Below are 20,804 nucleotides of genomic sequence, written 5' to 3'. Positions count from 1 at the left end.
TAGAATGTAAGAGAAAATACGGTGGTTTTATGGTGTTTAAATCGATTAGAAATAGCAAAACCTAAAGACATTATCTCAAGTGTGATTTTCAAAAGATTTTATATGAATGTACACACACGGTAAAACTAGTCTATTAAAATGAAATACCTTCATTGGTTCTCATGTTTTTAATATTTATTAAACATAGGTATTTGTGAACACTTGTTGTTATATAATATTGAAATGTACACGCATACTGAACATAAAATCATTAGCATAACGGCTAAGTTGGTTTTTACTAAGATTGCAATAGTGTTTATTTTATTATTATGAATCTTATGAGGATAATTTTGAAAGTATGACACAGAGTATCTGAAGAAGATATATACATAATCACATATGTTGTTGTTGTTGTGGTTATTGTTTCAATATTTTTATGAGTATCATACATTCAATGACGAATAGCTATTAATTTGTCATACAAACACCATAATTATTATTGGATTGCGGAGATTAAACAAATCGATTCCCTAGTAACTGATATAACTGATACATTTTTTGAGCGACAATTTGAAACTAAATCTAGTATTATTTAAATTTGATTATTTTACTTGCAGACTTTTTTTATTAACCCCAATTATTGTGTACGCAACGTTTCTTTTATTTAAATCGCTGAGTACGAAGCATCAAGCTATTTTTTAATTAATTGACAGTGATCTTTAATGTATGTCATAATATAAATTGAAATCAATCTTAATTAAAGCTTGAGCGGTTGGTTTGTAATAAGTTTTGTAAATGTTGCTGTAGGATATGTATGCACAATAAATACTAACGCTCTGGCATATTGTGATGGTGATATGATTATATATTGCACAATGAATATGTGATGATGTTCTTGTGATAATATTGAGGCTATAATTAGTTTTTGAATTAAGCTAGCTAATTTCAAATAAGATACAAACACATCCCAATCCTAAAATTATCAGTAAGTTATAGTATTGTTTGCCTCTAGGCGCATAATTAGTTGAAGGCCTAGTTTATCTGTTAATCCTCGCCCCATGTGGTGTCCCAGTGGGTACACTGATATTAATACACGATGTATTGGTCCACAATTAAATCTCTTATAAAAACATGTCTCTCAGGTGACTGAAAAATGGCTGTGTAGATACAACAAATACTACTACAACGGAGACTAAGATAACACATGTTACAATTAATTTGTCTTCCTTGCGTTCTTCTTATACGACAAACACTTCTAAAACAAAAAAGCAAAAAGCCGCTACTGCTACTGCTTCGGCTACTCTTACTGCTACTGCTACTGCTGCCGCTGCCGCTGCCGCTGCCACTGCCACTGCCACTGCCGCTGCCACTGCCGCTGCCACTGCCGCTGCCGCTGCCACCTCCGCTGCCACTGCCGCTGCCGCTGCCACTGCCACTGCCGCTGCCACTGCCGCTGCCAGTGCTGCTGCTGCTGCTACTAATAGTGCTACTGCCACTGCTACTGCCACTGCTACTGCCACTGCTACTGCCACTGCCACTGCCACTGCCACTGCCGCTGCCACTGCCGCTGCTGCTGTTGCTTCTGATAGTGCTACTGCTACTGCTGCTGCTGCTGCTTCTGCTGCTGTTGCTGCTGCTACTGTTACTGCTACTGATACGGCTACTGATACTGCTTCTTCTACTGCTACTGCTAGTGCTACTGCTACTGCTACTGCTACTGATTCTGCTACTGCTGCTACTGCTGCTGCTGCTGCTACTGCTACTATTGATAATAATTCTCCTTCTACTTCTCTTTCTAATATTGCTAGCGATGCTTCATAATTTATTTTTAAATGTATCATTTTGTTAAAACAGGAAAGAACTGTTATATATATTTTCTTAAAGGGATCTTTTCACGCTTTGGTAAATTGACAAAATTGAAAAAAGTTGTTTCAGATTCGTAAGTTTTCGTTTTAGTTATGATATTTGTGAGGAAACAGTAATACTGAACATTAACCATGCTCTAATATAGCCATTATATGCATCTTTTGACGATTTTAAAACCTAAAAATTATAAAGCGTTGCAACGCGAAACGATTGAATAATTTGGAGAGTTCTGTTTTTGTCGTTAAATTTTGTGAAACTACGAAGATTGCTTATATAAGGTATAAAATACGTCGAGAATGTGTACTCGGCGTAATAGCTCAGTAGGCATAAGCGTTTATACTACAGGACTCTGCCAGGACTCCAGGGGTCACTGGTTCGAACCCTGCTCCGGGCAAAGTACATTTCCTTTTTTTTTTTTTTTTCTTGATTTTTTTACTGGAGCTTTTATGATCCAATGTTTACATTTATCAATATAAAGCATTTAATGAATAAGTTAAAAAAAAATGCCAAAATCTGTGAAAAGGCCCCTTTAAAGGCGTAAAGAATCTAAACTTTTCTGCGATTAAAGTTTTATTTAACTGGATTAGTATAGGCCACATAACAGACGCTATTGTACTGATTTGTACTAAACAACATTTTGTCATAATCATCAGTTTTAACATGCCGCAGTTTCCTTGGAAGTTGACCTTTGATTGGAGTTATGTATAAAACATTAACAAGGTATTTGTTGACAGTTTGTTTTATTTGACTTGACATCATTGAACCGGTTTATTCATTGATAAGATCGGGATCTCCACAGGTGTTTAATCTCGATTGTTAGGTGGGGAGAAGGGTCCGAATGATAATGTTGTCGTCGGCTTACGAATCACATTTCACAAGTTTTAGACAAATATGCATACATTATAAACCTAATTTAAGTATTACATAGATAATAACTTATCTTTATTTTGATGAACTACGTTTAAGGTATAAAACTATAATTATCTATGTGTTGTGTGCCGCATACATACCATCTTGCTTTTTTAAATTTGATCACAACGGTCCGAAGTCATAAACATTCATTATGCATGGTTGCTAAAGCACAGTGTATACTAACTAACCTATGTTTATTGTTGTTTGCTAGGGTTATTATTATTATGTTTTATTTTTTTTTATTTTTGGGGGGTGGGAGGGCTTTTATAGAAGATTTCAACTAGTCCTTCAATTAACGAAAAAAAAAATATTGGTATAGGAAATATAAAAGAGTAATAGACAGCTTCATTCATGCTGTTCTATTATGGTGTTTTAACGCATATAATTATGTATGGTTGATGAAGCACATTGTATGCTACTGATGTTTATTGTTGTTTGATGATGATGTTAAGTTGGTGTTGCTGTTGTTGTTAATGATGATGATGAGGAGGAGGAGGAGGAAGAAGAAGAAGAAGAAGAAGATGATGATGATGATGATGGTGGTGGTGGTAGTAGTGACGACGACGACGATGATGATGATTTTGATTATGATAATGAGATTTGAATTAAATTAATTTGCAAAGATTTTTCTTTTTAGCGGCCAAATGCAGATATCTGCGCTCGGCCGCTGTAAGGGTTATGTAATATTTGCAATCTACATAGGAGTCAATAGCAGATACCAAGCACCATATGCTTATGAGAAACAAAAGCAAAATATTGGCAATCGCTGAAATCTCGAATATGACTTAATCATTTTATTAAATGAAAACCGGTAACTATTTTAAACGGTTATTATATTGCAACAACTTAGCGGTGTTTATCCAAAAGACCATTGTTATAATTACAGGGACGTCAATAGGCCAAACTATTCAGGAAATATGATTTGAGTCGTCAATGATAGATTTTGAGATCAATGTACGTCCGATGAGATTTAAAGGGAGTTGGAGGCGTAGGGACAGATTCGTTCGAGTACGCGATCATTTGAGAACAAATTATGTTGAAGCTTTATCGGAATTCCGGAAATTTGCGATCGGTACCGATTTTTCCTGGTTCTTTTTTATTGATTCTGATAAGTTAGCGGCCGGCACGGACATGAATATTAACTGACGAAAACCTCTTCGCTACTTTCCGAAATTCTTCGACATGTTGCAAATATCCGTAATATTCCGCATTGTACTCACCAGAAATTGCAACTAGAAAGACTACAATAAATCAGTTAGCTACGGCTCGGGCGGGGATTTACCTTTTATCCCTGTAAGGGACCTAATGCCCCAGACTACCGGCTATTTTTTCCGGAATTCGAACTTGATACACTTGATATCCCTGAATTAAATATTTATATCCGCAATTTTGATCTCTAGAGTGCTGACTGTTAGTATTGTATTTGACTGGAATGACTGTCGATTATGTGTTTTTAAGATTAAAACAAGCTTACGAAGAACTTTGTGTTTGCTTTTTTGTACGCTTTCTTTTTAAAAATGTATTGTCCGCCACGGACGCAACAATTGACCAAATGTACCAGATTGTGGTCTCTTTAAAGTGCTATGTTTTTACTGCCGTGATATCTTTAACAAACTACACATTATTGATCGTGGACGTTTTATACTCTTATTGAATTTGTTTCCCCAAAATATGCTCTTCTATTAGTAGATGTTTAGGTGACGATGTTCTAATTATAGATCTTACACGGCCAAGAAACACTAGATAGGTCTTTGCAAAGAGAGCTGTTGGATATCGTGAATGCGTTCAATGTGGCCTGTTTATTTCAGAAAGCTATGTGCAATGTTTTATGTGGATTTCTATCAAATTGCCAATTGCAAAATTTGATTTAATTCATTCAGACCTACAAGCGGGAAACTTCTTCATTAAAATTCAATGGGCTTTTAAGAAGTTCGTTGAAAGGCCAAATTTGACGTTAAACAGCAACGCCGAAAAAATTGCTACTCAGTCTTATTTATCACTTTTTTTGTAAGATTTACCAGTAGACGTTCTTCAGTGAAATTAAGCAAACACACAGTGCCGACAAATATGGAAGGGTATTTAGGTAAAAATTACATCCTTCTTTGTGACTGTGTCATGATTCTTGATGGTACTTTCAATTAGTATGTAGACACCTTTTCATGCTTGATGACACTTACATCTTGCCTGATGTCCAATGTCTATTTACATTCTGCTTAATGGTATCATGCATGTGTACAGATGCAACATTCTTGTTCGTTAATTGCATGCTGCATATGTGTATGTTGGTTTGTGCAGAGAGACTTGTGCAATAGGCGCAGTGCATAATGAAATCAAATATTAATGCGTTTAATAAATTAACGTGATGGTAAGATGTGAGTTTCACCCAAGCACAAAGCAACATACTATCATGCATGATACAATGATGTCAATTGACAGTCATTCCGAAATGCTACGGAGGACTACGGAAATTTACGGCGTATAACGGAAATTTTATGTTATAGGAGAAGTTGCGCACCTTTGTAAGATATTTGCTACTGAACCGAAATTAACCGCGTGTTTGTAGACTTAACTTTTTTTTGGTTAATGACTAACCATAATTTTTGTACAGTAATTTACCTTCAATAACCAAAGAAAGTCTATGGATATATTTCAATATATGCTACTAATGCATGTATGCAGAGCTCCAGTTAAGACGCTTAAAGTCGTAAAAAATTGAATTAAATTTAGTAAAAAAGTAGACTTAAATTCTGTGCGTACGGTTACACATTGGAAAAATAAAATAAGAATTCAAAATGTGTGATCATGCGTAAAACTCAATATCAATGCATATAATGTAAACATTTTATCAATGAGTTCCCACTCGTCTAGGCCCTCATTACAATTATGAAATCAACAGCACTTTAACGTTATTATGAATAAAAGACCATCTTTACAACAGTCGAAAAGCCGAACGTTTTCCATTATCTGGTCCTTTTATCGCAAAAAGTCTGCTGTAACCCGGCAATTGTCATTAGCTCTTCTTAGACTATAAACCTAAATGCGGATGTGCCAAAAATTATATTTACCTGAAAAAAAAGAATTAATAATAGACTTTAAGGCTGGATTATTATAGAGTGTAAACCAAGATTTTGCTGAAAAAGTTATCTGGAACTTTGCATGTATGTTGAGAGGAAATCGATTACATAATTTCAAATTTACTAGAGTACTTTTATATTGCACCACATAAAATGCTTTAAAACTATAATATTGAAGTGCACATATAAACTTTATTATAGATGGGTAGGTATTTCGTGTCAATCTCTTTCACATATGAAAGAGCTGTTGGTCATGCTGCTTTAAGTACATATAGATGCATGACACTATTTAGATTAAGCAAAATAAAACACTAGGTATTTGCCAAGAGTCAAATATATACGAGCAGTAAGAGCGTAATCGTGCACAGCGAGACTTACTCATGTAGAATTGAAACTCTTATTGCTTTCTTTCGAAATAATTTCATGTGTCCGATCTAATATGCAATATGCCCGGTGTTTTTTTTGCGGATTAATGTTCCGTTTTAGATCCATAATTAACGAATGCCTCAATATTTTCAAAAATTAACACCGGAATAATGTTTACCGACATTTTTTCATACAGATTGGATATAAATATTATAGAGCTTAACAAAAAATACATTAAGCCCTGTTCTCCCGGCACACGTGCTGGACACACAGGTGGTTAGCGTGTGGCTATGATAATAATTAGTGAAAACATCTTTTTGAATGATAAATAATCATATTAAAACGAAAAATCAAATTTTCTAAAAAAAAAAAAATCACTACCGTTTTATATATAACAAGGTATCCAACTCGAAATCATCCGAAAACGGGGTGCATCGTTTTGAGCAGCCATTACTAAATTAATTTTGCAGCGATTTTCATGACCCGGTCTTATTCAACGCAGAAATGAATTTCCTGTTAGGAAATGTATATATTTTGTTATATTTCTACACATGCTGGGTCAAATTTTAAGAAATAAAGCTATACATAATTCGCTTGACCAAGTTGTTATCGATCAGACCGTATTTATGAATGAAATCTCCAGTTGTAAAGACACAACTCCGCATTGGAGCAATGACATCACTCTTGTGTTTAAAATGTCAGTTGGTTGAAATGTATGTAAACAAAGGTTTGAAAATGCGCTGGACAGTTAGTTTTGATGCATAATTCTACGGCAAGCACGGTAAGAATGTTTTTTTTCATACGTTTTATTGAATTATGGTATCGAGGTTCGTGAACTTTGCAGGGAAAATGCCCATTTCCCCGTGAAGATTTCAGTCATGAATACTGTCTGATCGATCACAGCTGGGTCACGCGAGTTGTGTATCGTGTTATTTTTTAAAAGTTGACCCAGTATTTGTAAAAATATTGCAAGACATATACATTTCCAGAAAGGAAATTTATTTCTGCGTTGAATAAGACCAAGATCGTGAAAATCGCTGCAAAATTGATGAAGTAATGGCTGTTTAAAACGATGCATCCCGTTTTCGGATGATTTCGAGTTGGATACCTTGTTGAATATATATTTAACTTATTTTTTTTAAGAAAAGTTGATTTTTCGTTATAATATGATTACTTATCATTCCAAAATATGTTTTCACTAACTAGTATTATAGCCACACGCTAACCACCTGTAGCTGGACACTTTTAAAAAACACTATACAAATTCAAGTACTTATGCACTTAATTGATTGTAAACAATGACGGTTGAAATCCGTGCGTGGGAATTTTTCTGGTAACCAAGAGCGACGTCAACGTTCATGACAAACCTGTTTATATGACATTTATTTATTGATTTTTTCCAACTTGATTGAAAATTATGTTTTATGATATTTTAATACATGTAGATGAAGTAGTTGTTTTCTCAACGAGGAGTACAATAGTTGTACAGTACTAGACACGAGTACTTGTAACTTTCAGGTTTCTCTGTATACCACAGACATTATATAGTCATAAAATGATAAATATGTGTTTATAGAAATTGTAATTATAGCATGGTAAACAGACTAGAGAAATCTGAAAGTTTCACGCACAGGTCTGTGGCAATGGGGGTTTGGGCTACTTTATAAATATGAGGTCGATATGCAATGCACATCGGTAGATTACGTCTACTGTAATTATTTGGACTAGGGAAGGGCCACAATTCCAACACATCAGCCCCGTTATGTTCTGAATAAAATACATGTATAATTTCTTGAGTGCCAATTGCATCTTACAAATATCAAAAACATTCACGGCAGTCAATTCATTGTGTAAACTTACTGGTCTTCATGGCAATAATGAACGTATTTAGTTTAATGGAGATTATATAACGAAGGGAACTAATTCAGCTTATTCAGTTTACTAGTCAAAATGATTCGGATGTTTTCGCTTTTTTTTCCGAAAAGTAATTTATACAACATACGGAAAATAAACGCGCGCCACCTGATGTCATAATTTAGTAACTTGCATTCTGCTTACTGCCTGTTGCTAACTGCCGTTGTTAATGACGCTTAGTGGCAAAACCGACTGGTTTCAGGAATAATGAACACACAAACATTGGATAGTCACCAAGCATGTTGAAACAATCATCAAGTATAACCGATAGAGAACAAGCATGTTGGAACTGTCATGAAGCATGTTAGAATAAACATCACGCATAATGTAAATATTATTCATGAATGATGTAATGTTGCAGCAATCATCAAGTATAAACGAATAGACAACAAGCATGTTGGAATTGTCATAAAGCAAATTATAATAAGCATCAGTCATAATGTAAATATTCACCACGAATGATGTAACTTTTACCTAAATATCCTTCCATAGACATGTGTTGTTACTAAAATAGACATAGAGATTTGAGCATTGGGAGTGACCTAATCATACTGTGCTTTAGCAGTATTACGGAATACCGTTAGTGCCATCGTGGTTACACATTAAAATCCAGAGGGCGAGAACGCGAGAACGCGATAGTACGATGGCGACAATGTGACAATACGATGATGACAGGGTGACAATACGATGGCGACAATGCGATAGTACGATGGCGACAATGCGAGAACGCGATAATACGATGACGACAATCAGACAGTGCGATGACGACAGTGCGACAATACGATGGCGACAGTGAGATAGTACGATGGCGACAATACTACAGTTCGATAGTGCGATAATACGATGACGACAGTGCGAAAATACGATGACGACAGTGCGACAATACGATGGCGATAGCCGAAAGTGCGATAGTACGATGGTGCCAATGCGATAACGCGATAGTATGATGGCGGCAATTCGAAAATGCGATGGCGACAGTGCGACAATACGATGGCGACAATGCGATAGAACGATGGCGACATTGCGATGATACCACGGCGACAGTACGATATGACTATCGCATTGTCGCCCCGTACTATCGCACTGCCGCCATTGTATTGTCGCACTGTCGCATTGTCGTCATCGTACTAGCGCGTTTTCGCAATCGTACGAACGCATTGTCGCCATCGTATTGTCGCACTGTCGTCATCGTACTTTCGCGTTCTCGCATTCTCGCCCTCTGGATTTTAATGAGTAACCACGGTGGCCCTAACGGTATTTTGTACAGTAAAGTGCGTAAAATCTGGTTTGGAATAACATTTTTTATTCCGAAAACAGATGTTGAAAACCCTACTTTGTTTTATAAGTAGTAGTCTAAATATACAATGAGTTTTCCGAGCATTAAATAAACATATTAAAATAAAATTCATGTTCGTATCAGTTGAAGTTCTTGTTAATAGTAGAAGCAAAGAACACAATAAAACGCTGATTGGGCTTACTAATTTGAGGCAAGAAAAAACACATCGCGCTATTATATATAACATATAACGCGCATCCGCAAAGTTCGAGCGCCCGTCTCGGTGCCGTCGTTTCCGGTGAAAGTTTCGCACAGGAGCTACCGAGTTTGGATATGAGACCACGAATCATGGCTTGACTTTATATATCAGTCAGCGTAGTACCTGACCAGACTGCGCGGTTGGACAAGCTAGGATGGACCAACTTCGGCCGCATATGACATAAGACCCATTTTCGCATGACGCGGGTCATCTGACCTTTATAATGTGTATATAGCTTTGAATGGAATTTGCACATAGTTTTTGGCATGGACTTATTGTTATGTTAATGTGTTGCACGCTTTCAAAAGCAGAGGGCATATATAAGATCAATTATACTACGGAGTTCATGTTCTGTTGCAAAATGAAATGCAATAAAGATTGTTACTCAGCGGTGTGTACAGTATGACAGCGTTGTCTGTCTGCGATGCATTTATACTGGTTCTAAGCTGGCATACTCACCAATTGGACTCAACCATCTGCTCGAACAAGAAATGATAAGTTCTACTAGCATAAACCTTTAATTGTAACTCATTTTAAAAATATTCATGTTATTTATATTATTCAATTTATTATTCAAAATTATAATTATTATTTCCTTTATTGTTGTTTTTCGCATTAAGAAACTTATTCGGCTTACGAAACTGAAAAATCCCATTGGAAAAAAATCCCATGGGAGAAAAATCATGAAAAAATCCCATGGGATTTAAAAATCCCATGGGATTTTTTTTTTTTTTTTAAACACGACTAAACGCATTAAAATATCGTAATTGTTCATCATTTCATAAAATATGATGTTTCTGAAAGTTTCATGAATAAATCTCTCAAAATAAGAAAAAAATCCCATGGGATTTTTTTCTCCCATTTTAAAATGGGATTTTTTTATTACTAAATATTTTTATATATAATTGGCATAAAACCAATATACAGTCCTTAAATAACGTTAAAATACTTGCAAACGCAAATAAAACACGTTTTTTAAAATGTTCAAAATCCCATGGGATTTTTCTCCCATTTGCAAATTATGGGAGAAAAAAAATCCCATGGGAGAAAAAATCCCATGGGAAAATCGAAAATCCCATGGGAAAATGCAAAAATCCCATGGGAACCCCAACTTTGCTTATAAATTTCATAGTGAAGAAAACGCGTTTTTTGAGTGAAAATAACCAATTATTAATCAACGATAAGACTTTTATCGCATACTATGTCTCAAAGTAGCAAATCTTTAAGAAAAAGGGTACTTAAGTTTGCGAAATTTCGGTTTCGCAAAGTTTTTCCGGTGGCCGTTCTATTTGATACAGGAAGGTGTAGGTTTTATCTTTACCTGTTATTACGAAGCGCGCGATTGGCTGCTTATTACTTTAGACATCCAATCAATAAGCGCGTTACGGTCTACTTTCGGAAAAAGCGTCAAAATGGCTGAACAAGTTATTGCCGACAAATTGAAATTATTAGATGCGCCTAAGAAGCTAAAATCAAAAGTGTGGCAGTATTTTGGGTTTCGGGATGGTAGCCCTCCCGATAAAGCAAAGTGTAAACTGTGCTTCACGGATGCAAACATAAAGTTGATTTAGCAAGACTAAGAGGTAGCACAAGTGCAACTACTCAAGTCGCAAGCCAGAAAAGTAGTTCTGTTTCTGTTGGGAATTTGTTAAGTTTATTAGAGAATGTGCTTTGTCCTACAGGTAACAGATGATGCTGTCACGGCTAAATGGTAGGCATGCTTGTAGCGGTTTTGGATATACAGTACAGCCAATGCGGAAAAAACATATTTCGTGATCCGTGGCGGCAAGGCGCAACGAGTCGATGTCGAGTCGGCCGTTGAAGCCGCGTCAGTATGCGGCGGCAAGTCGCATTTCGCCGCGAAGCTTCGCATCTGTCAGCGGAGACATGCCGAGGCAAGCCGCGATCCGCGACATGACGCCGAGTCGATGCGCATCTTGAAATCAAAATCTTTTTAAAATGATTAGTTCGTAAAAGAAATTTAAAAGAAAAATTATAATAATATTTAAAATCATAATTAATTTCATGTGCGCGGATTCAAAATAGATAAACTAGTTAATAAAAAAGCATGATGTTGTTTTGTTTTTAGTGATTGTATTCCCGTTTCTAAAGAAATTGCTGTCATCCGGATAGATATAATTATAATTTTAAAAGAATGCAAATAAAAACAAGAGGGCATTAAAGGCCCAAAGTCGCTCACCTGAGATTACAAGATATTATTTGGACAAATCTCCTGACCAAGTTTCATGAAGATCGGAAAATAAATGTGGCATCTAGAGTGTTAACAAGGTTTTACTATAGCCATATAAGGAAAAATGCCCCGCCCCCTGGCGGCCATGTTTTTCAACCAACCAGCATCATTTTCGAACTCATCCAAGATATTATTTGGATGAATCTTCTGACCAAGTTTCATGAAGATCGGACAATAAATGTGGCCTCTAGAGAGTTAACAAGATTTTACTTTAGCCATATATAGCCATAAGGAAAAATGCTCCGCCCCTTGGCATCCATGTTTTTCAAGCAAACGTTACCATTTTCGAACTCATCCAAGATATCATTGAATCCAATCTTCTGACCAAATTTCATGAAGATTGGACAATAAATGTGGCCTCTAGAGTTTTAACAAGGCTTTACAATAGCCATATAAGGAAAAATGCCCCGCCCCCTGGCGGCCATTTTTTCAATCAACCGGCATCATTTTTTAACTCATCCAAGATATTATTGGGATGAATCTTCTGACCAAGTTTCATGAAGATCAGACAATAAATGTCGCCTCTCGAGAGTTAACAAGATTTTACTATAGCCATATATAGCCATATAAGGAAAAATTCTCCGCCCCTTGGCAGCCATGTTTTTCAAGCAAACGTTACCATATTCGAACTCATCCAAGATATCTTTTAGACCAATCTTCTGACCAAATTCCATGAAGATTAGACAATAAATGTGGCCTCTATAGTGTAAACAAGGTTTTACTATAGCCATATAAGGAAAAATGCCCCGCTCCCTGGCAGCCATGTTTTTCAACCAACCGGCATCATTTACGAACTCTTCCAAGATATTATTGAGATGAATCTTCTGACTAAGTTTCATGAATATCGGACAATAAATGTGGCCTCTAGAGAGTTAGCAAGATTTTACTAAAGCCATTAATAGCCATATAAGGAAAAATGCTCCGCCCCTTGGCAGCCATGTTTTTCAAGCAAACGTTACCATTTTCTAACTCATCCAAGATTTCATTGAGACCAATCTTCTGACCAAATTTCATGAAGATCGGAAAATAAATTTGGCCTCTAAAGTGTTAACAAGCTTTTACTATAGCCATATAAGGAAAAATGCCCCGCCCCCTGGCGGCCATGTTTTTCAACCAACTGGCATCACTTTCGAACTCGTCTAAGGTTTTACTATAGCCATATAGCCATATAAGGAAAAATGTCCCGCCCCTTGGCAGCCATGTTCTTCTAGCAAACGTTACCATTTTCACACTCAACTAAGATATTGTTGAAACCAATCTCCTGACCAAATTTCATGAAGATTGGACAATAAATGTGGCCTCTAGAGAGTGAACAAGGCAAATGTTGACGTCGCACAACGCACAACGGACAACACACAACGGACAAAAGGCGATCACGAAAGCTCACCATGAGCACGTTGTGCTCAGGTGAGCTAAAATTGAATTTATAAACACAAAATACGATTATCACGGGCATGTATTAATAAAATTCCAATAATCATTTGCCATTGTAATTTTTGGAATCGGCTAAAGTACTTTTGGTTACTTTGTGTGCGTTTATTGCGCCGTATGATTATTGTCTTTATATTAACCCATTCATGCCTAGCGTCCTGAAAAAGGACATTGCAAACAGCGTAGACCCAGATGAGACGCCGCATAATGCGGCGTCTCATCTGGGTCTGCGCTGTTTGCTTGAAGGAATTTCCGTAAGAAATATTCTAATATAGAAATAAATATACCAGACATCCCTAATTTTGGAAATAACTTGATCCAATTTAGAAGGATGGGAAAGTCCACTAGGCATAAATGGGTTAAACGATCAACAAACATATTTGTTTTGGGTTAAATTTTTACAACAACATGTATAAGCATACAAGCATATTTAATGTGCAAGGCCTAGTTAGTTTGTTTCCCGCCCGTAGTGTATGTATTTCAAACATAAATGTCACGTAATTATGTTTTGGCACATACGAGTGGTCAAGACTCCAGCAGTTGGTGGATTTATAATTGCTTGTTGTGATTGCTATTATATTTTACCTGAGACAATTAGCAGTTTGAAGCCACATCAATAACCAACACTTGTGTTGATTATCAGCTTATTATAACTATTGTTTGACTATGCGTATGTGAAGTAGTTTCATTTTGTTTATATTATACAGTTGATATCGCTAATCATTACCTGATAATCCCGTATATTCAAGTTTTAAAGCAAATTCCGGTAAATATTTACGATAAAAGTGCTCAAGACCCACACACATTCGCAATTATTTTTAAGTATCAAATACATTTTGGCATTTGTTACTATTTTAAGATGTGATGAAATAACGTCCAATCAGGGTGGTGTTTTTTCCACTGAACACGCATTCATCGCCTGACGTGCTGTACATGTTTTTATACAACACAAAATACTTCCAAACTTTCCATGCGACGTTGTACATGTCTGCATAATTTTCGCGCGCTTTTTATGGAGACAAAGGATATTTTAGCACTGTTTATTTGACGCTAGAATTTGTAAATGTTGCATTAGCATTAAAATTCGGAAGCGTGTTTCGGATTACAAATTTAATAAAGCTCATTTCAGAATCGAACGAAACATCAACATTGTGCGTAATTTATTCAAAGATAATTTTATTAAAGCGCATTACGTGCAATATCGCTTATTAAAACGTGAAAATAATAAATATGAAAGTAGCTTAAATCTAGGTTTCTATGCTACACAAATGTACATGTAGGTGTATATCTTTTCAGTCAATCCGCCGCGTACGTATGTGGCGGATTTACTCTGCAAAAGTACGCGAGGTTAAAACAGACTCGGCGTCCTTGCGCAGATCGATGCCGAGTGCCTCGGCGATACGCCGCGTGAACACTCGACACGGCCGCCGCGTACTAAATTTCTGGCTGTGGCGTAGCCGCGGATTATGTTTGTTCCGCGTTGGATGTACTGTAAGTATAATAGTGATAGTACTATCACTCCACGGATTTCAGATGTTCTTATGATTATTTATGTAATTTTATATTATTGCGTATTCAACACAATCTTCTAGTTAGAAGATTTTTTATATTAAAATTGAGTCCTTAATTTGCCATTCTTTTTTATGTGCTTTATTGAAATATTGACATAGTTTGAAAGACAATTGGCAGTTTCTTGCAAAATATTCCTTACAAATGTTAATTTTACACACTTTCAACAGTTTATTAAACACTGTTGAACCAACCAAAATATATCAAACAAACACACAATTTGATAAATGCCCATGCAAGATATCAAGGTATGCGACACTTTTGAACAGAAATGTTTATTTTGAGGCAGAAGAGTGAATATATGATAAAACTAGGTTTGAAGATGAATCGAATCGAAAAAATCGGTATCGGAGTGTCTGAAATCGAAATCGAATCGAATCAAGCTGTTGGTGAATCGTTGCAGCTCTAGTCTTAGTGAGGTAATAACCAACGGTTTGGAATTCCAACGCATGTTAGGAATTAATAACATGCATCATAATCTAATTTTAAATCTAACATGATTTGTTGTACATACTATGCCCTTTTTCCACAAAACAATACATAAATGTGTTTTCATGATGACAACACACCAAAACAATAATAACTTTTGTCAGTTTCATTAAGATTATTTGAGATAATTACATTCAATAACAATATTAAGCTAATCATGCAAATTTAATACCAAGTTAACGATAACAGGTTTGGGAACTTATACATGAAAATTGTACTACTTAAATGTGGTTTCACTGGGCCGAATGCAGAAAAGATATGTTTGTCAAAAGTCTCCTTTATCACATATTTAAGGAGGCACATTTGACTGAACTGAACATCTGAGAATTTATTGAATTACCATAACAACACAGGGCTCTCAATCCTTTTTTTTGTAAAGTAAATTTTAAAACTGTGACAAATTGAGTCACAAACTCTTAAAATTTTACAAACAATAGTCACATTCTTGTAAATTTTTTTAATTATGTTTTTTATGCATAGGTATAGTTACAGTACAGCCAACGCGGAACAAACATAATCCTCGGTCACGCCACGGCCAGAACATTAGTACTCGGCGCCCGCGTCGTGTGTTTACCCTGCGTATCGCCGAAGCACGCAGCATCGATCCGCGCAACGATGCCGAGTCTGTATTAACCTCGCGTACTTTTGTTGAATAAATCCGCCGCATACGTACGCGGCGGATTGAGTGCAAAGATATACGCCTACATGTACATTTGTGTAGCGTCCAAACCTCTATCAGGGACCTATACAAACATATAGGTCCCTGCCTAGATTTCTGCTACTTTCAAAGTTATTATTTTCACGTGTAGCGGATATGATTTTTAGATGATGCTTTACAGACGATTTATATTATATATATATATATATATATATATATATATATATATATATATATATATATATATATATATATATATATATATATATATATATATATATATATATATCTATATATAGTCTATATATATATCTATATATATATATATATATATATATATATATATATATATATATATATGTATATATATATATATATATATAATATCACTCAAATATAATCGACATGTAATTCGCCTTAACAAATTATCGTTGAATTATTACGCACAACTGTAAATATTTTGTTTCATTCTCAAATGAGCATTATTCAATTTGTAATCCGATACACGCTTCCGAATTTAAATGCTTACGCGACATTAACAATTAAATTATAGCGTCAAATAAACAGTGCTTTATCTTTTGTCTCAATAAAAAGCGTGCGAAATTATGCCAACATGTAGAACGTCGCATGGAAAGTTTGGGTGTATTTTGTGTTGTATAAAAACATGAACATCACGTCAGGCGATTTAGGCGTGATCAGTGGAAAAAAAAACACCCCGATTGGACGTTATTTTATCACATCTTTAAATAGAAACAAATGCCAAAGTTTACTTGACACTTGACAAAATGTTTGTATTTCTTGAAATTCATGAGAACTTTTATCGTAAATATTTACCAGAATTTGCTTTAAAACTGGATTAAATTCTGGATTATCGGGTAATGAGTAGCGACGGAAAAAATAGTAAGTATTCAGTTATAGATACATTAAATTAATTTCGATTTTAAATATTATTATAATTGTTCGTTTCAAATTTATAGACTAACTAATCATTTTATGATTTTAAATATTATTATGATTGTTCTTTTAAAATTTATTGACTAACTTATCATTTTAAAAAGATTTTTATTGTATGATGCGCATCAACTCGGTGTCATATCACGGATCGCGGCTTGCCTCGGCAGACAGATGCAAAACATCGCGGCGAAATGGGACGTGCCGCATCATACTGATGCGGCTTCAACAGCCGACTTGGCATCGACTGATTGTGCCTTGACGCCACGGATCGCGAAATATGTTTGTTCTGCGTTGGCTGTACTGTAAATAATTTTATTGGCTGGACACTTTTGCTTTCGAAAAAAAAATCATACATCATGGGGCCGTTTTATCAACAGCGTGATCTTACGTAAGTTTTGTAGGATTTTTTCATACGCTTATCGTAAGTTCTGCAAATCGTTTTATCAAAGAAATTGCAGCTAAGATGCTATGGCTAGTATTATAAAAAAGGTGGAATACTACTGTAATGGAAATATTTTAGTTTTTACATCAATGAATTGCACATTACTAAAATATAATGTGTTAAATGCACATACATAATTTTGCATTTTAATTTCTTTTAACAAACAGAGAAGATTCATTTATATTACTTTATATCTGTTCAAACTGTATCAACACATAACATATGCATATCAATGTTGAATTTATAATTAAAATTAATTTAAGATTGCGTTAAGATTACAAGCATCCTATAGCCTTAATAAACTATTTAACTAATGATTGTTTCAACTTCAGCCTAGCTTTTTTAAACTTTTTCATTAGACCTTTCCTGGAAGAAAACCACCTGGGATAGCTACTTGGCGACTCCAACACCCTTGCTTAGGCCAACAACAGATGCAGAGGTGAGGTAAAAATGCCCAGTCAAGTTGTTGGGTTGTGATGGAGAGGGCTTTTGGACTACTGACAGTAGATTTAGGTATGCAAATTTACTACATCTATGTTTATTTTGGTGATAACAATTAAACACATTCAGTTAGCAACATGTGACACCATTTACAAGTAAGCACAAAATATATTACCCCACAAAATAGATGGATTGACAAGTGCATTAGTGGATTAGAGCAACATTGTAATCATCACATCTACATCACAATCATAACAATTTAGTGAATGTAAAAAGAGGGCAGCCTTAAGCATTGCAACGAACTGTCCATTCTCTCTGTATGTATATCTGTGGATGGGTTTTGCATAAACTGCTTCTGCTGAATGACCTAAAAATTGAACTGAAGCTGTAAAAATTATGTGTAATTATTATTATTTGTTTTTTCAAGTTTTGATCATACACATGTAATGCCTAGTTCACACCAACGGCGAATGCCGCGCTTTGAATCGGCGAGCCAAGCGCCGTCATTTTTGTTCACTTTTCCAAAAATATCTCGATCTATTACGCTCTGATAAGCTCTGATACGCTCTCATACGAATTGGTTGACGCTTTGAGGACAAAATATTTCCCGACATGTTACGATTCCACACGCTTTGATCCCGCTTTGAACAGGCTTTGTTACGCTTGAAAATACGCTTTGATAAGCTTTGTTACGCTTCATTACTCGTTGATGCGATTATGACGCTTTAACTCAGGCTCTGATACGACAATCAAGCTTTGTTGTGCATTTTTTACGCTCTGTTACGTATTGGAAAATGTCGAGATTGCCGATTTTTATCCCGCTTTTGATTCAGAGCCTATATAAAGATGCAGCAGATACACAAAATCATTGCATCTTTTACTCCAGAATACGATTGCAGAACAACAAGATCCAGAGGTACCAGAGCATGATCTATCCGAAGAAGACATGACGTTTGTCTCTCTGTTGTATAACTATATTCTATCCCTTGAGGCAGAGGAGAGGGAGGAAGAACAGCAAAGACAAGGGGAGGTTGACATACCAGCAAGAGGTAGAAGTTCATTTATCAGAAGCTGCCGGACCAGGCCATGGCTAACTGAAGAAAGAAGACAGCAATATGGCCATTACGGTAGCCTCTTGGACACACAACTAAGATTAGAATACCCTGGTGCCTTCAGAAACTTCACCAGATTAAACCCTGAGGTGTTTGATGATATCCTGGAAAGAGTGGCACCAGTCATCCAGAAGCAGCAGACTAACTACAGGCACCCCCTGTCAGCTGGCCTCAAGCTGGCAATCACCTTAAGACATCTGGCCACTGGGGACAACTACAGGTCAATGGCATATGGATTCAGATGTGGTATCTCTACAATATCAGAGCTGATTCCAGAAGTGTGCACGGCAATTGTACAGGCATATAAAGATGAAGTTTTCAACCCACCTACCACCCCTTAAGCCTGGAGACACCTTGCCCAGCAGTTTGAACAGAGGTGGAATGTCCCCATGCAGTTGGTGCCTTGGATGGAAAGCACATAGCCCTCAAGAAACCAGCAAACACAGGCAAGATCTACCATAACTACAAGGGGTTCTTCTCCCATAGCTTCTCTTTGTTCTGCGGGTCTTTATAATCTGTCAGTCTCTTTGAGTAGATGGAAGGAGTGTCTTTTAGCCAGTCAATGACCTCTTCTTTTTGCGCTTCTGTTAGTGTTGCATAGTAGTATGGTTTGTACGTACGCTTTTTGCTGGCGGCTGCTGCTGGAACAGGTGTGATGACTGGGAGATGATCCCCTGCAGAGTGAGGCTGTGGCTGCTCTGGCTCTGGAACCAGTATTTCTTCATCTTCTGCCGACGATGGTGTTGGAGACCTCGGCCTTTTAGCCACTTGGCCTATGACTGGCTCTTTTCGGCTCTTTTTGCTGCACCTCTACCTCTCTTGGGTCCCATCTTTGTGTTAAAGGCTCTATAAAGGTGAGGATCCGTAATTATTTACCGATTTTAAAATATGTTTTCATATTCTATTCATAAAGGTTATCAAAAAACAATATATATATGCTCTTGGACATAACCATACAAAAATGAGCAATACAAATTGTTTTGAGCTCAAAAAGCAGTGCCCTCCAAGTTAAGTGTGTTTACAAACAATTAGTTAATTTACATCGCTGTTTATTCATAAATTGAAAGTGAAAGTGACTCAGGTCACTAAAAATATATCGTTGATTTTTAACGTTTTCTGGTATCACTCACAAAGTAGGTCTCTTCTAAATGGCTAAAACGTTTGTAGTGATATAGTAGGTTACTTTCTGCTGGTAAAAAGTTGTTTGAAATAGAATTAAAATTGAATTTTCTTTCGGATATTTGTAGCATACGTAACCGCTTTGAGGCTAAAAATCACGTTAGTTGCAAAGTTGTAAACATATCTTTCAATTATAAAACGGGTATATCTTCCATAATTCTTGACAACGTTGCACCTTAGCTGTGTAATGGGCATTTTTTATGCAAGAGTAACTGAAATCCGCAACAATTAGACCAGATTATATGCATAATAATTGAATTTCTCACCTTTATAGAGCTTTTAATAGTAGTTTTTCAGGTTAAGGATACGTCCTCTTTGTTTGAAAATTATGCAGTGTGTGGAACTCAAGTGCTATTTATAGAGATGCTGAAAATAATGCAATGTGTATCGTTCCAATTTTAGTATTTTAGTACATGTACTGCCGAATCATTACATATAGCAAGGTGTGGTACTCAAGTGCTATTTATAGAGATGACGAAAGAGCGTCATATCGTAGGAGATCGTGAAAGATTGTGCGAAAGCGTGAGGAAGCTTGCCAAGTGTATCAAAGCCTTTCAAAACGTGTCAATCCTTGATGAAAGCTTCTCAATTCGTGGGAAAGCGGGAGAGTCCTTCATGAAAACGTAACAAAG

The 20,804-nt window shown here is 36.1% G+C and overlaps 1 protein-coding gene and 1 pseudogene across 1 annotated transcript in view; one reads left to right on the top strand and one right to left on the bottom strand.

Moving 5' to 3' along the window:
• LOC127868672 (beta-1,3-galactosyltransferase 1-like) overlaps positions 1–20,804 on the top strand; it is a 177,418-nt gene that overhangs the window by 69,299 nt on the left and 87,315 nt on the right. The window lies entirely within an intron of this gene.
• Positions 19,456–19,823, bottom strand: LOC127870018 (uncharacterized; annotated as a pseudogene).

This window comes from Dreissena polymorpha, chromosome 2, assembly GCF_020536995.1.
Source record: "Dreissena polymorpha isolate Duluth1 chromosome 2, UMN_Dpol_1.0, whole genome shotgun sequence".
Classification (NCBI taxonomy): Eukaryota; Metazoa; Mollusca; class Bivalvia; order Myida; family Dreissenidae; genus Dreissena; species Dreissena polymorpha.
This window is presented reverse-complemented; position numbering and strand designations above follow the sequence as displayed.